At 47.5% G+C, this 21,995-nt stretch overlaps 1 protein-coding gene across 3 annotated transcripts in view; it reads left to right on the forward strand.

The window, feature by feature from the left end:
* Window positions 1-21,995, forward strand: part of LOC126547836 (RAB11-binding protein RELCH homolog) — a 223,897-nt gene that overhangs the window by 182,959 nt on the left and 18,943 nt on the right. The window lies entirely within an intron of this gene.

The following is a 21,995-nucleotide window of genomic DNA, read 5'->3' on the forward strand; positions in this document are numbered from 1 at the left end:
TATGCAGGAAAGCAGTAGCTTTCCAAATGTGAAAACAGGTTTCTATTGTACAGGGAGTACTTGTTTTTACCATTTGCAGCAGGCGCCTCGTTTTTTTTTTTCCTGCATTCCTTTAGGCTTGCAGAGCACTGCTTATTAGGTCAGAGAACATGCAAAAGCCTCCTCATACTGAACTATTGCGTTCGCTCAGCTTTTCTATGCAGGGGTGTCTGCGTCAGCAGGCGTTTTGTGTGCTGCGACACCACGTACCCGAGCACATGAGGGTTGGACCCTCCCCATGTAGCCGTGCGCGGCTTAGCCGTGTCTGGGGAAATGGGAATCCTGGGGGTTGAGCCGATGCCTGGTGTTCAGACCTTTAAGGCCTCCCAGCAGAGGGAACACACCTCTTTGGCCTCTGCTTCACATAGACAGCACCTACAGACTGACCCACCTGGAGGAAAATGGCAGTTGCCTTTTCCTATTTCTTTCTCCTCAAATCTTCGTCTCTCTCTCTCTCTCTCACTTTCTGGTCTTTCCTGTCATCTTCTCTCTTCCATTTACTTCCTTTCTCCTTAGCAGCAAGGGTTAACCCTGTGTGGCTATCTTACCTTGGGTGCACCACATTTGGTTATAGTGACGGCATACGACTGGCGTCGTGCAGACTTGTATGCAAGCTCTGCCGCGTCCCTTCGTTGGGCGCCATGGTGCGCGGTCGCCGCTGTTGCCGAACATACACATTTTTCGTATTAAATTAAATTATGGGGTTTTACGTGCCAAAACCACTTTCTGATTATGAGGCACGCCGTAGTGGAGGACTCCGGAAATTTCGACCACCTGGGGTTCTTTAACGTGCACCTAAATCTAAGTACACGGGTGTTTTCGCATTTCGCCCCCATCGAAATGCGGCCGCCGTGGTCGGGATTCGATCCCGCGACCTTGTGCTCAGCAGCCTAACACCATAGCCACTGAGCAACCACGGCGGGTGATTTTTCGTATAGCAGCGCAAACTTCTGTTGGTTATGATTGGTGTCGGAAAAGATGCCGCATGGAAGCACCGTGCCAGTTCTCTTTTTGGAGCAACGCTCCATCATTTCCCGAGTACTATGCACTCCACAGCGAAAACAACATACCAGTAAGAAACCTCTCTCCATTCCTGATGGCCAAGTGCCTGAAAGACAAAATCGGACTGACATACAAAGCCTCAAAATGTCTAGCGGGGACCTCTTCCTTGAACTAGATGACAAAGATCAAGCACAGAAGCTCTCAGAACTTACCAGTATTTGTGATGGGACAGTGACAATTTTAGCCTACAGAACACTTAGTACAAGCAGGGGTGTGATATCTGAGGAGGACTTTCTTGGCTTGAGTGATGAGGAACTGCTGGAAGGTTTCCAGGAACGAAGTGTTACCAAGGTACAAAGAATTATCATCCACAGAAATGACCAAGAAGTGCCGACAAAACATGTCGTACTTACTTTTGGAAGAAGTGTAATGCCTACCTCGCTGGATGCAGGGTACGTAAAAGTAAACATTAGACCATATATCCCGAACCCCAGACGGTGTTTGAAATGCCACAGGTTTGGACATGCTTCACATGCATGCTGAGGCCAAACAACCTGTGCTAAATGCAGCTCCAATGATCATCAATCTGGCAACTGCACTTCTTCCCCAAGTTGCATTAACTGCAAAGGAGACCATCCAGCTTACTTGCGGTCTTGTCCTTGCTGGAAAAAGAGAAAAGAAGTAATTGCACTAACTGTGAAAGGACAAATCTCATTCTTTGAAGCCAGAAACGACTATCATACCTTTCACGAAGAAGTTATGCCGAGGTGACGCAGGTGGGGGCAGCGTCACAGAGGCCTCAGGAGTCCTCCGAGCCCACGCACAGTGGTCCCGCAGTGACCCCTCCCGCCCCCGTGGTGAATGCAGCAGGTGCTGCTCCATCCTCTTCGAAGGGCGTCCATCCTCTTCGAAAGGTCTGCCAGTTCTGCAGGGCCCTAAAATCAACCGAACCCCAAGGCTCGAGACACGTGTCTTGGCGCCCGATTCTCAGTCCTCCAGCACCTCAGAGAGAGTGATGGGGGTTGACACAAAAACCCTGGTTTCGTTGACATCGAAGGACAAGTGCTCTTTCAAGCGCGGAAAGAGGGACAAAGTCCCAATAACCGTGTTAAATAATAAAGCGATAACCTAAAGGTTATCGCCCTATATGTCAGCACTGGTAAAATGCACTGATTGTACACCTTCCTTTTCAATGATAGCGGTGAGCTTCCAGTCAGGAGCTGAAAATGTCTGCCATATGCGATCCAACCCATTTTGATTCTTCTGTGAATTTCTTTCTCATGATCAGGGTTCCCTGTGATTAGTAGACCTAGGTAAACATACTCCTTCACACTCTAGAGGCTGACTGGCGATCCTGAACTCTTGTTCCCGTGCCTGGCTGTTCCTCATTATCTTTGTCTTCTGCATATTAATCTTCAACCCCACTCTTACTACACTCTCTCTCTTAAGGTCCTCAATCATTTGTTGTAACTCGTCGGCAGTGTTGCTGAATAGAATAATGTCATCGGCAAACTGAAGGTTGCTGAGATATTCGCCGTTGATCCTTACTCCTAAGCCTTCCCAGTTTAATAGCTTGAATACTTCTTCCAAACACGCAGTGAATAGCATTGGAGAGATTGTGTCGCCCTGTCTGACCCCTTTCTTCCTACTCCTAGGTATCTTCCTACTTTTCTTGTGTAAAGTTAAGGTAGCTGTGGAAACTCTGTAGATATTTTCCAAGGTATTTGCATAAGCGGTTTGTACTCCTTGATTGTGTAATGCCTCTGACTGCTGGTGTCTCTACTGAATGAAATGCCTTTTCGTAATCTATGAGAGGCTTATTGTGCTCTGCGGATTCCTCGATTACCTGATTAATGACATGGATGTGATCCATTATAGAGTATCCCTTCCTGAAGCCAGCCTGTTCCCTTGGTTGACTAAAGTCCAGTGTTGCCCTTATTCTATTGGAGATTATTTTGGTGAATATTTTGTATAATACTGGGAGTAAGCTAATGGGCCTATAATTTTTCAATTCTTTAATGTCTTCCTTTTTGCGGATTAGTGTAATGTTTGCATTCTTCTAGTTTTCTGGGGATAGACACCTCATATAAAGAGCCGCCAGTTTTCCAAGCATTATGTCTCCTCCATCTTTGATTAAATCGACTGTTATTTCGTCTTCTCCTGCTGCTCTTCCTCGTTTCATGTCTTGTAGGGCCCTTCTCACCTCCTCACTAGTTATAGGAGGAGTTTCTGTATCCTGTTCATTACTGTTTCTAATGGAGGTACCCTGAGTCCTCTGGATACTGTACAGGTCAGTAGAGAATTTTTCCGCTGCTTTTACTATACCTTCGAGATTGCTGATGATATTACCTTGCTTATCTTTCAGTGCATACATCTTGGTTTGTCCTATGCCAAGTTTCCTTCTCACTGATTCCAGGACGCGTCTGTTTTTTATGGCGAGCCTTTCTCACATTATAGTTTCGAATATCACTTATTTTTGTCCTTGTTGATCAGTTTTGACAGTTATGAGAATTCCATCTGATCTCTTGAGTTGGACACTTTCATACTTTGTTGTTTCTTTATTGGGTCCTTTGTTACTTGGGAGAGCTTACCTACTGGTTGCCTTGGTGCCTTACCTCCCACTTTAATTGCTGCTTCTGAAGCCAGCCTAGTTATGGTTTCATTCATTACCTCTATGTCATTTTCATGTCTCTGTTCTAAGGCTGCATATTTGTTTGCAAGTACCACCCTGAATTGGTCTGCTTTTACCCTTACTGTATCTAGGCTGGCCTGTTCCTTGCTGACCAATTTAACTCTTTCTCTCTTAAAATTGAGGTGAATTCCAGACCTCACGAACCTATGATCACTGCACTTTACTCTACCGAACACTTCAACATCCTTCACTATGCTGGGATCGGCAGAAAGTATGAAATCTATTTCATTTCGTGTTTCACCATTATGGCGTTTTCGGGTCCACTTTTTGCTTCTATGCTTCCTGAAGGTGTCCATTATTCGCAGCTTATTCCTTTCTGCGAATTCTACCAGCATTTCTCCTCGAGCGTTCCTAGAATCAACGCCGTAGTCTCGAATTGCTTGTTCCCCAGCCTACTTTTTTCGCACTTTTGCATTGAAGTCGCCCATTACTACAGTATAATGAGTTTACGCTTTTCTCATTGCTAATTCGACATCTTCATAAAACTGATCTACTTCATCATCACCGGTACTGGATGTTGGAGCGTAGGCTTGTAGTACCTTTAATCTATACCTCTTATTAAGTTTGATTACGGCTACTGCTACCCTTTTATTAATGCTGTAGAATTCGTCAATGTTGCCCACTATGTCCTTATGGATTAAGAATCCTACCCCGTATTGCTTCTTATCTGGGAGACCTCTGTAGCAGAAGACACGGCCATTATTCAGCAATGTATAAGCATCATCAGTTCTTCTAATCTCACTAAGGCCGATGATATCCCAAACAATGTCTGATAGTTCCTCAAAGAGTCCAGCTAAGCTAGCCTCACTTGACAGAGTTTGGCTGTTAAAGGTTGACAGGGTCAGTTTCCATTGGCGGCCTGTCCGGACCCAGAGATTCTTGGCACCCTCTGCTGTGCTGCAGGTGTGACCGTCGCCTTGGTCAGGTGCTCTGCAGCTGCTGGGGACTGAGGGCCATGGGTTAATTGTAAGAATCATCATGACACATTATGGGGTCGTAACGCAACCGACACCAGGGGTCAAACACTTGAAGATCTTATCCTAACAAACGACATACCGTATTTACCCGCGTATAACCCGCCCCTGCGTATAACCCGCACCCCTAACTTTGAACTCGGCGGAAAAAAAAAACTCGCGTATAACCCGCACGTTTACCTGAAAAAAAAAAAAAATGAGCGCTAGAAAGATGCAACTCACACTCAGTGATCATTTCGTTTTCAGAACATTTATTCAAACGACCGCCACCACGTCACTGGTTATTCGATTCTTAATCGTCGCCGCTCTCACTACTGCCATCCGAGGCTTCATCGCCACTCTCAAAGACGTAGTCGTCCTCGGAACCATCCAAACTATTACTGATCGCACATTTTTTAAAGCTTTTGCGCACCAAATCGGCCGGTATCGCTTTCCACGCATTCACGATCCACTGGCACAGCAATGGAATATCAGGCCTTCGCACGCGTCCCGTCGGTGTGAGGGCGTAAATGCCGTCGGCCATCCACTGGGCATACAGCCGCTTCACGTGTGCCTTGAACGGCTTGTTCAGGCACACGTCGAGTGGCTGTAGCATGGACGTCATGCCGCCAGGTATTATGACGAGGTCGGTGCTGGTCTCGGCAAGGCGAGCCTTCACCGCATCAGTGCAGTGGCCTCTGAAGGAATCTAGTACGAGCATCGACCGGCGTGCCAGCAAGGCACCTGGTCTTCGCTCCCAGATTACTCGAAGCCAGTCACCGACTAGGCCACTGTTCATCCACGAATTTTCTTCCGCACGCACAACGATTCCTGGGGGCAGTGGAATGCTAGGTAGCGTCTTGCGTTTGAAAATGACATACGGGTGCAGTTTCGTGCCGTCAGCCAAAGCGCATAGCATGACTGTGCAGCGCAGCTTGGCATTTCCGCCGGTCAGCACGCTGACTGATCTGGAGCCCTTTTTTTCCATGGTCGTGTCCATCGGCATCTCAAAGTACACAGGTGTTTGATCAGCATTTCCCACCTGAGACAGCAAATAGCTGTGCTCCTTCCGAAGTGCGATCACATATCGTTGAAAGTTCAACAACTTTTCCTCGTAGGCTTCAGGAAGCCGCTGGCACATGGTTGTTCGCCGCCGCATAGAAAATCCATGTCTTCGCATGAAGCGCTGAAGCCATCCACGGCTTGCACGAAACTCACGTGGAATGTTCAATTCCCGGGCCAACTTCAGGGCTTCCATTTGCGCCATCTCAGTCGAAACAGCGTGGCCACGACTTCTCTGCTCCTCAATGAACTTCGCAAGCTGCGTCTCGAGGTGGGGGTACGCGCCAGTCTTCGGACCCCGAAACGCTCGCCTGTCCCGGTTCGTTGCTTCGAGACTCTCTTTTTTCTTCCTCCAGTCGCGAATGCACGACTCGTCGACGTCATGCTGTCTTGCAGCACCTCTGTTGCCGATTTCTTCGGCAGCGGCTATAATCTTTAGCTTCTCTTTCGCTGTGAAACACTGCCGTCGAGTCGCACTCATGATGCCAAAACAAAGCAGGCAGACAGTGCAAACTGGGGTAAGTACACTAAACAGCGCCTAACGCGAGGCTCAACAATGCTGGCCTTTCGTTGGCCCTTCATCGGCTTGACAAGCGTCGATGACGATGGGGATGGCGGACTACACGGGGAGGCCGCCGCACATTGCGGTGAAGCCGACTCCCCCCCCCCCCCCTCCCAAGGAAAAAATTCGCAGATAACCCGCACCCCCACTTTTTAAACGCGTTTTTTCACATTTTGGTGCGGGTTATACGCGAATAAATACGGTATGTCTTTTAAACACTGGTGTGGCAACATACTACACCCCAAGGACAGAAGCTATGAGTTGCCTAGATTTGGCACTGCTCTCCATCTCTCTTTGGTAATTTTCAATGGAGTGTTATCGACAATCCCTATGGTAGTGACCATATGCCTACTATCATTAAAAAAACATCTCCTTTTCCTTCAGTACCATTAAGATCACCCCGTTACAAACTCCATCTAGCAGACTGGCCTCTCTCCACTGAAAAGGCCAGTCTGGATAACATATCAGATGTGTTAACAATAGACAAAAGGAATAAGATTATTGCCTGTATACTTGCTGCACAGAACAGACAATCTCACAATCCTCCGGCTTCTTAACAAAAAAAACTGAAACCCTGGTGGACGAATGAATCTACACAAACTAAAAAACTACAAGACAAAGCGTGGGGTGTGTTTCGGCAATACCCAACACAAAATAACCTCCTTTCTTTCAAAAAAGCAAAAGCCAGCTACACACACAGGCAAGCCAAAAGACAGCCTTGGAAAAACTATCTATCATCCATAAATAGCTCGATAACTTCCAAAAGAATGTGGGATCAGGTTGATAAGTTTAGAGGTGAGTACACTCCTTACATGATCCCGATACTCTCACCCCCAGGTATGCAAACGAACTTAAGAGAACAAGCAGACATATTAGGGCAGCATTTCCATAACGTGTCAAGCTCAGTAAACTATTTCGCTACATTTCACGTTTCAAAAGTATAAGCAATCACGAGAAAAACAAAAGCATCCGACAACAGGAAGTACCGAGAGATCATATAATGCCCCCTTAACACTCCGGGAAATCAACAGAGTACTCATTACTGGCAAAAATATAGCACCTGTTCTGAACAGAGTACATTACACAATGCTCGCTCACCTATCTCCTAAAGCAGTTAAGACCTTGCTCCATTTTTTCAACATAATCTGGGAAATTGGAAAAATGCCAAATGAGTGGGAAAAAAGCCATTATAATCCCTTCCTTAAAAGCAGGAAAGCATCCTACAACAGCAACCAGCTACAGACCTATAGCACTCACATACTGTCTTGCCAAGTCTTATGAAGCCATTACAAACATCAGATTGACATACGTCCTTGAAGCCAAGAACCTGCTGGATAGTCATCAGTGTGAGTACAAGAAAGGTTACTCTACAACAGATCATCTATTCCGGCTAGAACACGAGATATGTGCGGCCTTTCTACACAAGCAATACTGTCTCATGGTTTTCTTTGATCTAGAAAATGCGCGCGACACAACATAGAGGTTTGGTATTTTAAGGGACATAGGGGATTTGGGGATTCGCGGTAGAATGCTCAAATGTCTAGCTGATTTCATGTCCGACCGAACATTCCAAGTGCGTTTAGGAATGGCACTGTCACGTGTATTTATTGAGGAAAATGGTGTGCCACAGGGATGTGTATTAAGCACAACATTATGTTTGGTGAAAATTAACTCAGTCAGTAATGGTAATTCCATCCTCTGTAATGCACTCATTATATGTGGATGATCTGCAAATTGCATGTCGTGCATCGAACTTTGCTACCTGTGAACGGCAAATCCAAATTGCGGTAAACAAACTCACGCAGTGGACATCTGAAAGCAGTTTTCGCTTCTGAGTGCTGTCTTTTCACAAGAAAGAGGCCTACAACCAGATCCCATCCTTAAGCTACATGAAGCCACACATCTTGTGAAACAAGGACACAAGTTTCTGGGTGTTCTGTTTGATTAAAAGTTGAACTTTCTTGAGCACATAAATAGTCTTAAAATTAAAGCGAACAATGCACTTAACATCCTCAAAGTCCTGTCCCGAAAGTGCTGGGGCTCTGACCGCCTCAGACTACGACTGGCAAGTGGTGCTTACAGGACACCACCTGTCCAGGGTTTATATGTTGACTGTAATGAGCCTCCTTTACAGCAGTGCAGAACGGTACTAACTTTTCCTACGTACTCAGAATCCAGTCCTCACCACAACACATATGCTACAACATCGTCACACAGTGCAGCTCACGCTTACACTATTCAAATAAACCAAACATGATTAGGCCGCTTATCCTGCGAAACGAGGAATATTGTCGGGATTATGGCATTCCTCGCAAAGTCCTCCAGGCTGCCAGAAAGCTACAGCGTTTGCCCCCCATGGTGCTATTTCACACTGTTATGCGACTGGACACTAACACTAACACATTAACACTAACACCCCACACGAACACATTATGTAAGAATTCCGCGCTCTTCATGACGCTCTTCATGGCCGGTGTGTCAGACGCCCTTGACACACCGGGTATCACGCATGCATTGACAGACCGGGGTGGGGTGGCCCTGGCTTTGACCTTGTGCACAGCGTTCCTTTACTCTCAGTTCGACACGCTAACACACCTTCCCTCGTTTCCGCACCCTCCCGCCTCACACCCTCTCCCCTTTAGAAGAACCCCACCTATATATACTGTGGCGAGGAAAGCGTACGTCGCCTTGAAGAAGTCAAGTCCACTTGTCGAAACATTGGCTCCTGCATTCACCTTGTTCACGTTTTGCTGATGAACCTCTTACAGTCATACACGTCCTAAAGACATGTCCATACATTGACACACAGAGAAGGAAGTTTTTACAGAACCTGTCTAATTTACATATACCATTACACCCTTTCCTATTACTGGCAGATGACCCCCTAGTGCCATCTACTAACTTGTTTGACTTTTTAGAGAAAACAGGTTATTTGCACCAACTATAATGTAATGCAGGTTTACCTGCTCTAACGTTGTGTTTCCTTTTGTCACAAGACAAAAGGAAACAACGCAGCCATCATGCCATGCCATGCCATGCTGCCTGCCATGCTGTGCAAGCTGCACGCAGCTTGGTGCAGCATGGCCTTAGTTGCCTTTGTGCCATTACCGTATTTACTCGAGTTTAATGCATACTTTTCTCCGATAAAATGGGTCCAAAAATTGTGTGCTCGGTAGAATTGAGTACGACCCTAAATCTGCATTATCATACGCCATCGGCATTTCAATATGGCCGCCTTGTACACGCTTCAAGCCCATGTGCTGGAGTACATGTGCTCAGGCAATGCCTCCTTTGGCATAGGTTAGTGCACCATCCGTCTTCCCGGTCTTCCTGTTTTCTGCATTGGCTCTATCAGCATGGAAGTGCCGACTGCAATGACATGCCGAGTTCATCATGATGCCACAATTAAAAGGAAAGTGATCGCATGTGTGGAGACGGATGGAAATGGGGCCGCATCATGGCCGTTCAGAGTTCCCGAAAGTTGCGTGCGTGACAGGAGAGGTGTTCTACACTGGCGGCTGCTAGAGTCTCTGTATATGGCTCCCGCAGGGAGCCCTATCCCTGCGGGAGGCATATACGGTGACTCTAGCAGCTGCTACGTACGGCGTGGCCGCGTGGCTTTTATCTTGAAAGCGATCTGCTATGGAGACAGAGTCTGCGCGCCGCACTGGTGTTCTCATCGTTTAGTTCGCGTTGAAGCGAGAGGCCGCACAAAGGTTAATTCGCTCGCTCCTGCTACTGCACTTCCTCACTCCAGCGTTTTGATAAAGAGTTTCCGCGGTCATTGAGTGAGACGTGTTCATGTTTGATTGTGTGCACGTGACACCATGCTTGTTAATTTAGTTAGTAAGCAAATGTTTAAAAGTTTATGTGGCTGATAAAATTACTATCCTTACTCTTCATATAGCTGTCTACTAATTTGCTATTGTAATCAATGCTTCACCTTTTGGGTGAAACTGCCACTTTTTTATTTATCGCAACTTTAGTGCATTGGGAGTAAATCTTTGTTTTTTCCAAATGAAAGAAAGTTGTATTTCTTTATGAAAGAATGAGGTGTGCGGTACTGTAAAGGATTTTGCCTTTTTTTTAGGTCACGGAAAACGGGTGCGCATTACAATCGAGGGCGTGTTAGAATCGAGTAAATACGGTAAACCCAAATTAACCAACTAACCAACCTTATCTATGCAAGCAAGGTGGCCTAGTGTGCATTCAACTGGCCCATTGCCTCCACGTGCTATGTTCAGTTTCTGTACGGTGCTCTACAGGAATAAGGAGTGTTGAACAATATTGTACATGTAACGTTCACGCAAGAACGAGCCGTACACCAAGCCCCATAGCCAGCAAATGCCCCCAGGCTTTATTTGCCATTGAATATATATGCTCCCAAAGCACCGGTGCCAACCGGTGGCACTTTGCACACACTACATCCCCGCTCTTCAGGAAATGCAGTATGTGCAGCTCCACCCAATCAGTAGCTCAGTCTTTTTGGCCTCCGGATCTGTCTTTCAAATTTTGACATGTGAATGGGTGAATTGGGCTGGGATGAAGCCGGGGAAGTCGGGACGGAAGTAACAACCTCCGATCCCACTGCGCAAGTTTCACTGCATGACGGCTTCGTCTCGGGTTCTTCACCAATGACAAGTTCGGCAGGACTGCTGGACCCCGGGTCGTTGCACACTGGGAAGAGGTTTAGCCGGTAATGTTGGAGAACTCCTTTCTGGGTCTCCACGACATACAACCGGCGACGTTGAGCTGGTCCTTGCACCATCGCACGACTGTTTATATCACTTGCTCAAACCTGCTCATCAGTCTGAAGTGGGCATTGTGTCTGAGCTACATGCCTCTGGTTGAAGTCCCGTTCCTGCTTCTTCCAATTAACTTGATCACTCTTGATAAAAGACAGAGACGAGGGCCAGCCTGGCTCGAGCTGCTGTAACGTCTTGGGAACTCTGGTTTGCAGGCGTCTGCCCATTAGAAGCTGTGAAGGGCTGACTCCATTGGCACCAGGAGCGTGCCTGTAGGCCAGCAGTGCCAAAAAAGGATCGTCTGCCTTGTGCAGTAAGTCCTGGACGGTTCACACCATCCTCTCCACCTCACCATTGGACTGTGGGAAATGTGGGCTGCTGGTGACCTGCCTGAACCCGTAAGCCTGCGCAAAGGTAGAGAAGTCTTTGGATGAGAACTGTGGACTGTTGTCACTGCGAGCAACACTAGGAATGCTGTGGCGCGCAAAGACTCTCTTGATGGCCGTGGTGATGGCAGGTATTGTGATAGAGCACAGACTGATGACTTCAGGGAAGCATGACCTGTAGTCAACCAGCAACACATAATCTTGACCTTTCAGGTGGAAAAGGCCTACTCCCACTTCCTCCCAGGGAAGACTTGGAGTCTGGAAAGGCATCATTAGTTCTGCAAGTTGTACATGGGTTTCTGTGCACTTGGCGCAGTTAGAGACGAGGGTCTCGATGTGGCTGTTTACTCCAGGCCACCACACCGATTCTCGAGCAATGGCTTTGCATCGGAAAAAACCATGATGCCAGTCGTGAATGAAATTGAATATGGAATGCTGAAGAGTCGACGGCACCACAATGCGGACCCCTTTTAGAAGTAGCTTCTCCCAGATACTGAGGTCTCCACGAAGCTGCCAGTACCTTTTGACGTGAAACAGCAGCCTTGACTGCCTGGGCCAGCCTTTGGTACAGTATTCCAGCAGAAGGTTACACTCGCCATAATTTGCTTTGAGTATGGTGGAGCTCGTCTTGACGTGTGGCGACAAAGTCCGGGAGAGAGCAAAGAATCTCTTCCACAAAGAGCTCGACTGGATCAGCTTGCTTTGGCGGTGGACCATCCATTGGTGCACATGAGACCGTGTAAGCCATGGCTATCAACTTGCTCGGTACATACATCACCTGGTACTGGAAGCACATCAGCTTCAGTCAGAACCATTGAATTCACGGAGGCAGCAAGTTGACATCTGTGGTCCCCAAGAGCACCATGAGTGGCTGGTGGTCTGCCTGAAGGGAGAAATTTAGGCCATGAACATACTCTTCAAAATGGAGCACCGCCCAGCGTGCAGCCAAAGCCTCCTACTCCGCCTGGCTGTACCAACATTCCGTTGGCGTGAGTGGCCGTAGCGTGACGGCAACTGGTCGGCGCCCACCAGAAGTCTGCTCTTGTAACAGGACAGCGCCAAGACTGAAGGAGTTGGCATCAGCTGGTACTGTCGTCTTGTATGCCACGTTGTACTGAGTAACACAAAGGTCAGAGCAGAGCAGTTCCTTTAGATTGGAAAAGCAGTCTGTTGAGCGTGGCCCCAAGTCCACTCAGAATACTTGAACAGCAAAGCTCGGATCGGTGATGTCAATTGCGATATGCCAGGCAGGAAATGTCCAGTGTGATTTATGAGGAAGCGACAGACACCTGTGACGTCTCGCGGCGCTGGCATGGCTTTTATTGCGGCGACCTTATCTGGATCAGGAGAGATGCCCTCTGTGCTGACAATGACACCAAGGAGCTTGACGCTGCTGGCTGCAAAGATGCAATTCTGGCAGTTTAGCATGACCCCTGCATTCGTCAGTCGATTCGGGACTTCTTGAAAGTAAAGGTCATGTTCAGCGCATGTCTTGCTGAAGACTGGAATATTGTCGATCATGTTCACAACCCCCGCTTGGCCTTCCAGGATGTGGGACACCTGCCGCTGGAAGTACTCCGGAGCAATTGCAATCCAAAACGGAAGCCGGAGAAAACAGTAACGACCGAATGGGGTTATAAACGTGGTATATTCTTGCTACTCTGAAGATAGCTTGACCAAACCCCAACTCGGACCCAGTAGAGCCTAACGCCTTTCTCACATGTCTCAAAAGATGCAATTTCAAGTGGTGACCCACTACAAACGGGGCCAACTGGGCTAGTGCAGAGTAAAGTATAACCCCGGGTCGACGCTTGGCCAGCGTCACGGCGCATTAAACCGTCGCTTGCCGGCACTTTATTAAAGTTATCCCTATCCTATCCTATCAAGTGGTGAAGTGATCACTAGGTTGCTGGCCTTGGAAGAGAATGTGTACTTAGCGGACCCGATCGTCTTCAGCAGGCAAGAGCTTCTTAAGGTGGGACATGGCAATTAGAGATATCATACTTATTTTTAGACCAAATTCAATTAAAATATATACACTTGTTCAGTTTTTCAAGCTGATTTCAAAAGTGCAATTATCTTTTTTATAGGTCAAGCAATTATGGAGGTAATTAAAGGTACACTACTATTATTTGTGGAGACGACAGGCAAAAAAAATTTGGACAGAAAGCTATAATTAATGCATGAGTGGAGAACTGAATGTTTAAGGAGTGAAATGCTGCAAACAGTTATCAAATCCAACAATAATTAGCAATTCAGCAGTTCATCAAAGTCTATTGTTTACAGCATGGATACTAGGTCACAAGAACGAAAGGGGAAAAAAAAGTTATAGGAAAATGGAAAACAAGAATCTGCTTGCAGCACTTCAAGCTTTATGCATTTAGCTTCATATACCAAAACAAATTACAACTCTAGCTGTCCTAGATCTTGAGATATTGTTGCCACAAACAAGCAGGGTGAATGAAAAGCTCATTTTGAGAAAACTGCAAAAAACACACACAACTTCATTTATTTAGTAATATCATGAAATACCAGCCATAACAGGCTTGTATGCCCCTGGCAGATAGTCAGCTTTGGAACTGTTCCCTGTGTGGCACTTTTTCAAGGCTCAATTCATGTTTTCGATAGATCCACGCTTTCGAGCTGAAGCCTTCATTCGCCGCTGGTCTTTATGATTTGTGCGGTCATTGCTTACTCTGCTGGGGTTGAGGCTCAGCTGCACTGCACTGCCTCCGCCACAGCTGCCTTCACAGTGAAGAGAGAGGCATGGCGCTCCTTTGGTGCAAGAGACCAGATCGTTGAGTGGAAGCTCTCGTTGCTGTTTTGGGTCTTTCCCTGTTGGCACCTTTCAAGCAGTTTTTTATCACTCAAGTGCTCGTATATGGTGAGTAAGGCCTGGCAAACATGAGGGGGCAAGTTACGAGGATGTTTTGGTGCAAGCTCGCACCTGGCCTGTGCAGCATTTTGACGGCACCAAGAGTTGGGGCCTGTTGGGCAAAGTGTATGGTTGCAACATTGTCGTTGGAGGTGATGTGATGGTACGTAGCCATCACTGCCTTGTGCATGCCATCCACATCTCCTTTGTGCGCTTTCAGCGCCCACACATAGTACGCGCTCAGCCTTGTGATAAGGTCTGCTGTCAGTCGACCCTTTCCGCCAGGGCTCTGAAAGCCCGGTGCTTCATGCTTCGTTACAAGGCTGCGCAAAGCTGTGTCCATGCGCTTTTGCACATGATTTACGCAATCCTCCTTGTCAATCTCTATGTATCCATACACCTTTTTCTCTTGCAAGGCAAGGTACGTACGACTGTCCCCATCACTGAGCACAGTGGTGCAGCGAAGGTTGTGCTGTTCAAGAGACCTCCTGAAAAGAATAAGAGCGGCCTCCACTTCCATTTCTCCTGACTTCTTGCCAGTGTTCTGGCACTGACTGGTGACTGGCCTTCCAATCTTCGAAGGAAGGATTATCTTCTTTGGGGCCCCGCTTGCATGCAGTGTAGAAATTGCTCAAGAAAACATAGTCAATAAGAAAATCAGCGAACAGTTCAATCACTGTGCCGACGCTGATGTGCGAGGAATGTCCGCAGGTTATCCATGATCCATCGTACGACACTGCGATGTTTCCGGGAGTGCTAAAGCATAATTCAGTGTAAAGATCGCAAACCGACCGCGCAGACTCGCTTGTCAGGTTGCGGGCCGCGCGATCAGCTGCAGGTGCCAGCTTTCCCTTGACGTAGCTTTGCCATGTCTTTTTGTGGAGTCCGCGACAGCTTATGTTCATTATTGAGAGCACACCATTCAGGGCTGTTTGGCGATTTCCAATTGCCTGCATAGTGCGAGCGGCGAGAACGTTCACAGCAAACGGGTTCACTTTTTGTGCACCGCGCACGCGCGACGAGCTTCACTTCGACACTTCACCGCAGTTCATGCACGTAAGAAGCAACTTAACAGCAAGTCTAGAAGCGTACGGTGAGGGGCTAGTTGGTATAACATTATGTGATGTGATCCGCAATACTTTCAAAGGCACGAAGAAAGGAAATTCCATGGTGAGATCGGTGGCAAGCTTTTTTAGGAACTCTGATCTCGCTTTAATGACGGCCGATAAGGAAGGAGGCTTTGTGGTTTTACCCCAGAAGCTTTTTAGTGATAAGGCCATGTCCGCTGTCTTAAAGAACTTTAGGATTGTAGATCTGAATCCGTCTCAAGTGAAGGCAAAGGCGGTTGCACTATTAAGGGATCTGAAACTCGATCGGCTAAAAAGTGAAGTGGTGAAAAACAATGTCACTGTGCTCTCAGTGTTCTTCAGTGCCAAGAGCCACAAGATGGAGTGCCCTTTCAGAGCCATCGTTACGGAAACTGGTTCCTGGCAAGCCGCGGTCAGTCAGTACCTTCTGCGCCATCTGGGAAGTCTGGCACCTGACGATCCGAACAAGGTCAGCAGCTCAGACCGTGTGGCGCAAGTACTAGGGGATAACCTTTCTGCTGTTAACTCGGGCTTCTCGGTTGACATTGAAGAGCTGTTCTATTCCCTTCCCCACGAAGACCTGTTCTGCGCAGTCCGGAACTGTATTGAACGATCTGGTGCTGTGTCTTTCCAGAATGCGTGTGGTATTTCTGTGGAAGGTTTTCTGGAGTTGCTTAAGGCATATCTTTCTTCAACCATTGTGAGTTTTCAGGATAAACTTTATGTGCAAAAACGCGGCATCTGTATCGGGTCGTGTGTAGCCCCTGTTTTGTCCGAGATCCTTTTAGCCGAACTTGACCGCTCGCTAGCGCGGGTACTTTCTGACGACCACATTGTTCGTGTGTTCCGATACGTCAATGTTTTTTTTAATTCTTTTAAATTTAGACTACAACGATAACTTGACACAGGTGGCATCGGAGGTTTTAGCATCCTTTAAGTCTGCTTTTGCCAGTTTTAATTTTACTATTGAACTTCCTGAAAACTCTTGCTTGCAATTCTTAGACTTAAAATTATTTTTTAACGATCCTGACCACCTCTGCTGGGCGTACATGCCTAGGTCGAAAAAAGCGCTTCTACCCTTCAACTCGAGCCATTCGAAGCTGGTCAAGAGGGGGATTGCGTCAACGTGCCTCAGGGCTTCGTTAGTGAAGTCCTGTCCACACAAGGTTCAGTCTAGTTTTGATGCCCAAGCTGATCACCTTCGGTCGGCCGGTTTTCCGTTGGCCCTTCTTCGGGCTGTTGCTGAGTCCCTGTTGAAGTCCTTCCGACCAAGTTCAAAGCCTCGTGGGGCGGATCCACAGGAGAGGAGGAAGTATGAAGTTATGCCCTATGTCCACAGGGTCTCGCACGGCCTGAAGAGGGTCGCGGGTAAATTCGGCATACAGGTTCTCTTTTCGGAACCTTGTAAGCTGTCCAGTCTGTGCAATTTAGCTAGACCTGATAGGAAAAAGAAAATCGAGTGCAGCACTAACCACAGGAACAAGTTTGTGCCTTGCAGAGCGAATGTCATCTATGAGATTCCGCTGAGTTGTGGCAACGTGTACGTTGGACAAACAGGCCGCTGCATTAATATTAGATTATTAGAACATGCCAATTCACTAGATGATTCTAGAGGACAGCATCTTCCTAAGCAATGCAAGACCTGCAGGCATGACGGCAAAGTTTGTACTCCACTTTTCGGCAGGACTAAGATTGTCGGACGCGCAAGTGATAAGAAAGAGCGTGAAGTAATCGAAGCTTTAGAAATCGCGAGATTAGGGCCGGATAAATGTGTTAGTGAGACTTCCATACATTTGTACCGCAAGGAGTTGGTGTTTCTGGGCTTGACTACATGATAGCGGCATTGTCCTTGCGGTTTGTGCGCATGCGTTCTGTTGTTGGTAGGAAAGTGGCGTTGGAGCATTAAACCAGTTGTTAGTCTGCGCCTGTGTCGTGTGGTTCTTTCTCTGTCTTGTTCTTTTTTGCGCAGTTTTTCGTTGTTCCCTTAACAGCAAGTCCGTATTCATGCTACTCTCTGACTATATTTAAGTCCCCACTACATATTTTGCAATTGGCCACCGCAAGCATAGTGTTCACTGCATCTAAACTGACAACGGTAAGCGGTCCCATCAATGGGGTGCGCCGCGGTATCGGTGCTATCATCTAGTAAATCTCGCTTCCTCTCCGTTGCGGGAATTGATGAGAGGTGCTGCAGTTTTTCTTGCGTTTTCCTTTTGCCCTCTTCCAATTCTGCGGGCTGCAGAAACTTTGTGTCGTGGTGCACGCTACCTTCGACACATCCGGCAGGCGAAGAGGGCAAACGGCTTGTTAATGCCTAGGCCTACATCGGAGTTATCGGTGATCGGATCGGCGATAGCGCCGGCGGGCGCCACGATTTCGACGCTTTGCTGGGTTGTGGAGCGCTTCTTGCAGTTCTCAATGTACGCCGCACCTTTCTTCCACCAAACTTGTTCCTCGTGTGGAATTTTCTTCCCAAACGGGCCATCGCGCAGCAGACACTGGTGCCAGGGCAATATGGCGGATGGCGCACAGCCGACTGAAGCGGGGAGCAGATGACAAGAAAGGAATTCCGCCAATCGTATGGCGCCCTCAAGTTACGTGCGCTCAACAACGAATAAGAGAGCGGGCTGGAACCCTTCTTTGGCGTGGCAACTGAAGAAATCCAATGGCTGCATAGACCCTGCGTTGGCAGGAAATTGAAGAAAAAGGACCGATCTTTGAAATGAGACCAAGACGTCCGCGCTACGATCCGTGAAACGGCAGCTGCATTTCGCAGGAGAAGTGCCATTTTAGTATTAATTTCGACTCAAATTTTGCTAGTATTAATGAAATTAAGCAATGCTACGGCTAAAACACTGATCGAATAGTTTAGAAATTCGGTCTGGTTGTGTAAAAAGGGTTGTAGATTTCAGAAACACCATTTTCAAAAAGTAAGTTTTTTTGCTATTTTTTCGTCCCATAGATCCATGTCTGCCCTTAAGGCATAGCACAGTGATCCATTTTGTTGACAAAGCATTGACAGGCTGGAAAATCTGAGACCCCAAAAGGGGTGGGGTAGAAAATCTGTTGTTCACACACTTACAGCTAGTATTGCTGTTGGTGTCGAGTATAATATAGCTGGTACTGTTGTGCGCACAATGGATATGTGTCTGCTTTAGGCTAAGAAAGTTCTTCTGCACTGTATCCCATTTGAGGAGCCTCCTCATGAATCTTTAAAGGTGGTGATTTCCTGCAGTCTGAGAGCCACTCTGAGCTACTTCCATGATTCACAGTTGGTCGAACATTCAAGTATCCTTAAGACTTTCTAAAAGTTGTGTTGCTCTGCTACCTGGCCAGGCATGAAACGTGGCCCTCCTCACTACAGTTGCTCGTGCCGTGTGTCTGCCAAATCATAAAGCCTCATGTAGGCAAACTGCCTGGGGTCATGGAGCAAATTAACGGCCAGCTACCCTGACAAGTCGCTGCCTTTGACTTCATGGCGCCTTTCTCCAGAAGCCAGTGAGGGCACACTTTCTGCCTGGTCATCACAGATAACGTTACAAAGTCTGCTGAACCATTTTTCCTTCTCCCCGCAGGGGCGTCTGCGTCAGCAGGCGTTTGGTGTGTTGCGACACCACGTACCCGAGCACACGAGGGTTGGCCCCTCCCGCGTCTAACCGTGCGCGGCTTAGCCGTGTCCGGGGAAAAGGGGATCCTGGGGGTTGAGCTGATGCTGGGCGTTTGGACCTTTACGGCCCCTCGGCGGAGGCAACACACCGCTTTGGCCTCGGCTTCACGTAGACGGCACCTCCGGACTGACCCACCCGGGAGAAATCGGTAGTTGCCTTTTCCTGTCTCTCTCTCTCTCTTAAACCTTCGTCTTTCTCTCTCACTTTCCACCTGTCCTGTCTTCTTCTCACTTCGTTTACTTCCAATTCTCCAGGCAGCAAGGGTTAACCTGGTGTAGTTCATCCAACCTTCGATCTATTATATTGGGTTATAGTAGCTATGTACAGCTGGCGTCTGCGTTTCCTTCGGGTCTCGCAGCGTCCCCTTGTTGGGCTTGGTGGTGGGTGGCTGGCATAGGTGCCGAAATGTTATAAGTTATTGATGGCTTTAAGCACCTTTCCCCAACTTCCTGATCGCCCTCTTTCGAAGAGAGGGCGCACCGAAGAAACTTCAATTTTTTGCCCAACGCAAGCAATCCTTCCCGCGCTACCACGTCATACATAGTCAGTGCCCCGATAAGACAATAAGAACCCTTTCACCATTCACCGTTGCGAAAGCTCTCACCGACGTTCTAGGTCCTGGATACAAAATCACTAAAATGGCTAGCGGCAACCTACTGCTTGAAGTACGTGACCAGCTCCAACATGAAAAGATTTCAAATATTCTGGCTTTTGGTGATGTCGAAGTCACAGTGACGCCACATCGCTCTATGAACACATCCAGAGGTGTGGTATCAGACGCCAATCTTTTGAACCTGAGTGAAGAAGAACTACTCGAAGGATGTCAAAGATTTGGCCATGGCTCACAAAGCTGCCGAGGCCATCTCACTTGCGCAAAATGTTGTCAAGAACACGCTTCCGACAACTGCACTGGCGCACTCCACTGTGTGAACTGCGACAGTGATCACGCCACATATTCCCGATCATGTCCGACGTGGAAAAAAGAAAAGGATATTATTACACTGAAAGTTAAAGAGAATATATCATTTCAAGAAGCGCGGAAACATGTTTCATTCATTCATACCGCAGGCTATGTTGGTGCGGCGCGTAAGGGGGCAACGCCGCAGCAGACTCCGGCATCTGCCCGGCCCACAAAGAGTGTGGCCGAGGTTGTGCCACCAGCCGCCTCGGCGATAGCAGCCAGCGCTGCCTCGCCGTCACAGAAAGAGGGCCCATTGACCTCGGGGTTGGTAGGCACGAAGGTCTCATCTGCTCAGGTGAAGCCTTCACTACAAACGCGCCGCTCACAAGAGCGGACGTCCAGTGCCTCACAAGAGGCAATGAACACTACTTCAAGCCAGACGGCGCAGCAAGCGCCCAAGGACCGCCGCCAGTCTCAGGACTGCAGCAAGAAAGACAAACTCCGCATTACGGGGCCTAGGAAGGCCCTGTAATCTAAATCAATTTTCCTTTAAACACACAGTACACACACACACACACACACACTATTAACTATGGAGACACAAATATTACAATGGAACGTCAGGGGTCTCCTACATAACCTCGATGATATCAAGGAACTCTTGCGTAAATATAATCCAAAGGTGCTGTGTGTACAAGAGACCCATTTAAAACTTACACAGACAGGCTTTCTACCACAATTTAAATTTTTCGCAAAGACCGTGACGATGCTTTCGCTTTGTCCATTGGTGTCGCGATTATAGTTGATAAGCGTGTAGCATGTCAGGCCTTGGAACTCCGAACGCCTCTTGAGGCAGTTGCGGTTCGAGCCTTACTGTTAGGTAAACTCATTACAGTCTCTTCTGTGTACATACCACCCCACTATAGACTCCAAAGAACAGAATTTCTTAGTCTAATCGATGAGCTGCCTGAGCCTTACGTACTCGTTGGGGATTTCAATGCGCACCTTACTCTCTGGGGAGGCTCCCGATGCGATGTCAAAGGCCGCTTAAAAGAAAATTTTCTTGTTTCTTCAGGTGCACGCATATTAAATAAAAAGGAGCCGACATTCTATAGCACAGCACATGGCACTTACTCTGCGATAGATTTAGCTATCTGCTCGGCTACACTTGTACCATGCCTAGAATGGGAGGTAGTCAAAAACCCATATGAGAGTGATCATTTTCCCATCTGCCTCAAAACTTTTGAACAAAATGAATTCCTACCACACCCCCCTCAATGGAAAGTTGCATCCGCAGATTGGAAAAAATTTGAGGAAATCACCCAGATGCAGCCAAATGCTTTTAAAGATTTTAGTGTGAACGATGCTATTGCTTATTTTACCGCTTTTATAATTGACGCTGCAATAGAGTGCATTCCACAAACGAAGGGGACTACAAAAAAGAGGCGCGTGCCGTGGTGGAATGAGCAATGCAAGCATGCGCGTAAGGAGCAAAACAAAGCCTGGCGTTTACTACGTCAATCTCCAATGGCAGAAAACCTCATCAACTTTAAGCACGTGAAATCCAAAGGCAGACGAACACGTCATATTGCTAAAAGAGAAAGTTGGGAAAAATACGTCACAAGCACAAATTCCTATACACAAGAAGCAAAAGTCTGGAACAGGCTAAGAAAATTAATTACTCGACAAACCTACAACATAGCTTTGGTTGATGATGAAGGCCACAGCCTTCAAGATCAGGCGAACACTCTGGGAGAGCACTTCGAGCGAGTTTCTAGCTCTGCGAACTACTCGCAGTCATTCCAGCAACATAAACAGATAGCTGAAAGTAAGGCACTGAACCGTAAGGCTAGCGGAAGTGAACCATACAATCATCCTTTTAGCATTGCTGAGTTCAGAGCTTCCTTGAACGGCTGCACGAAATCGGCACCAGGAGCTGACAGAGTCATGTACATAATGATAAAACATCTTCACCCTGACACGCAGATGGCTCTATTGTCTATTTTCAACACTATCTGGGAA

Source organism: Dermacentor andersoni, chromosome 1 (genome assembly GCF_023375885.2).
Source record: "Dermacentor andersoni chromosome 1, qqDerAnde1_hic_scaffold, whole genome shotgun sequence".
Classification (NCBI taxonomy): Eukaryota; Metazoa; Arthropoda; class Arachnida; order Ixodida; family Ixodidae; genus Dermacentor; species Dermacentor andersoni.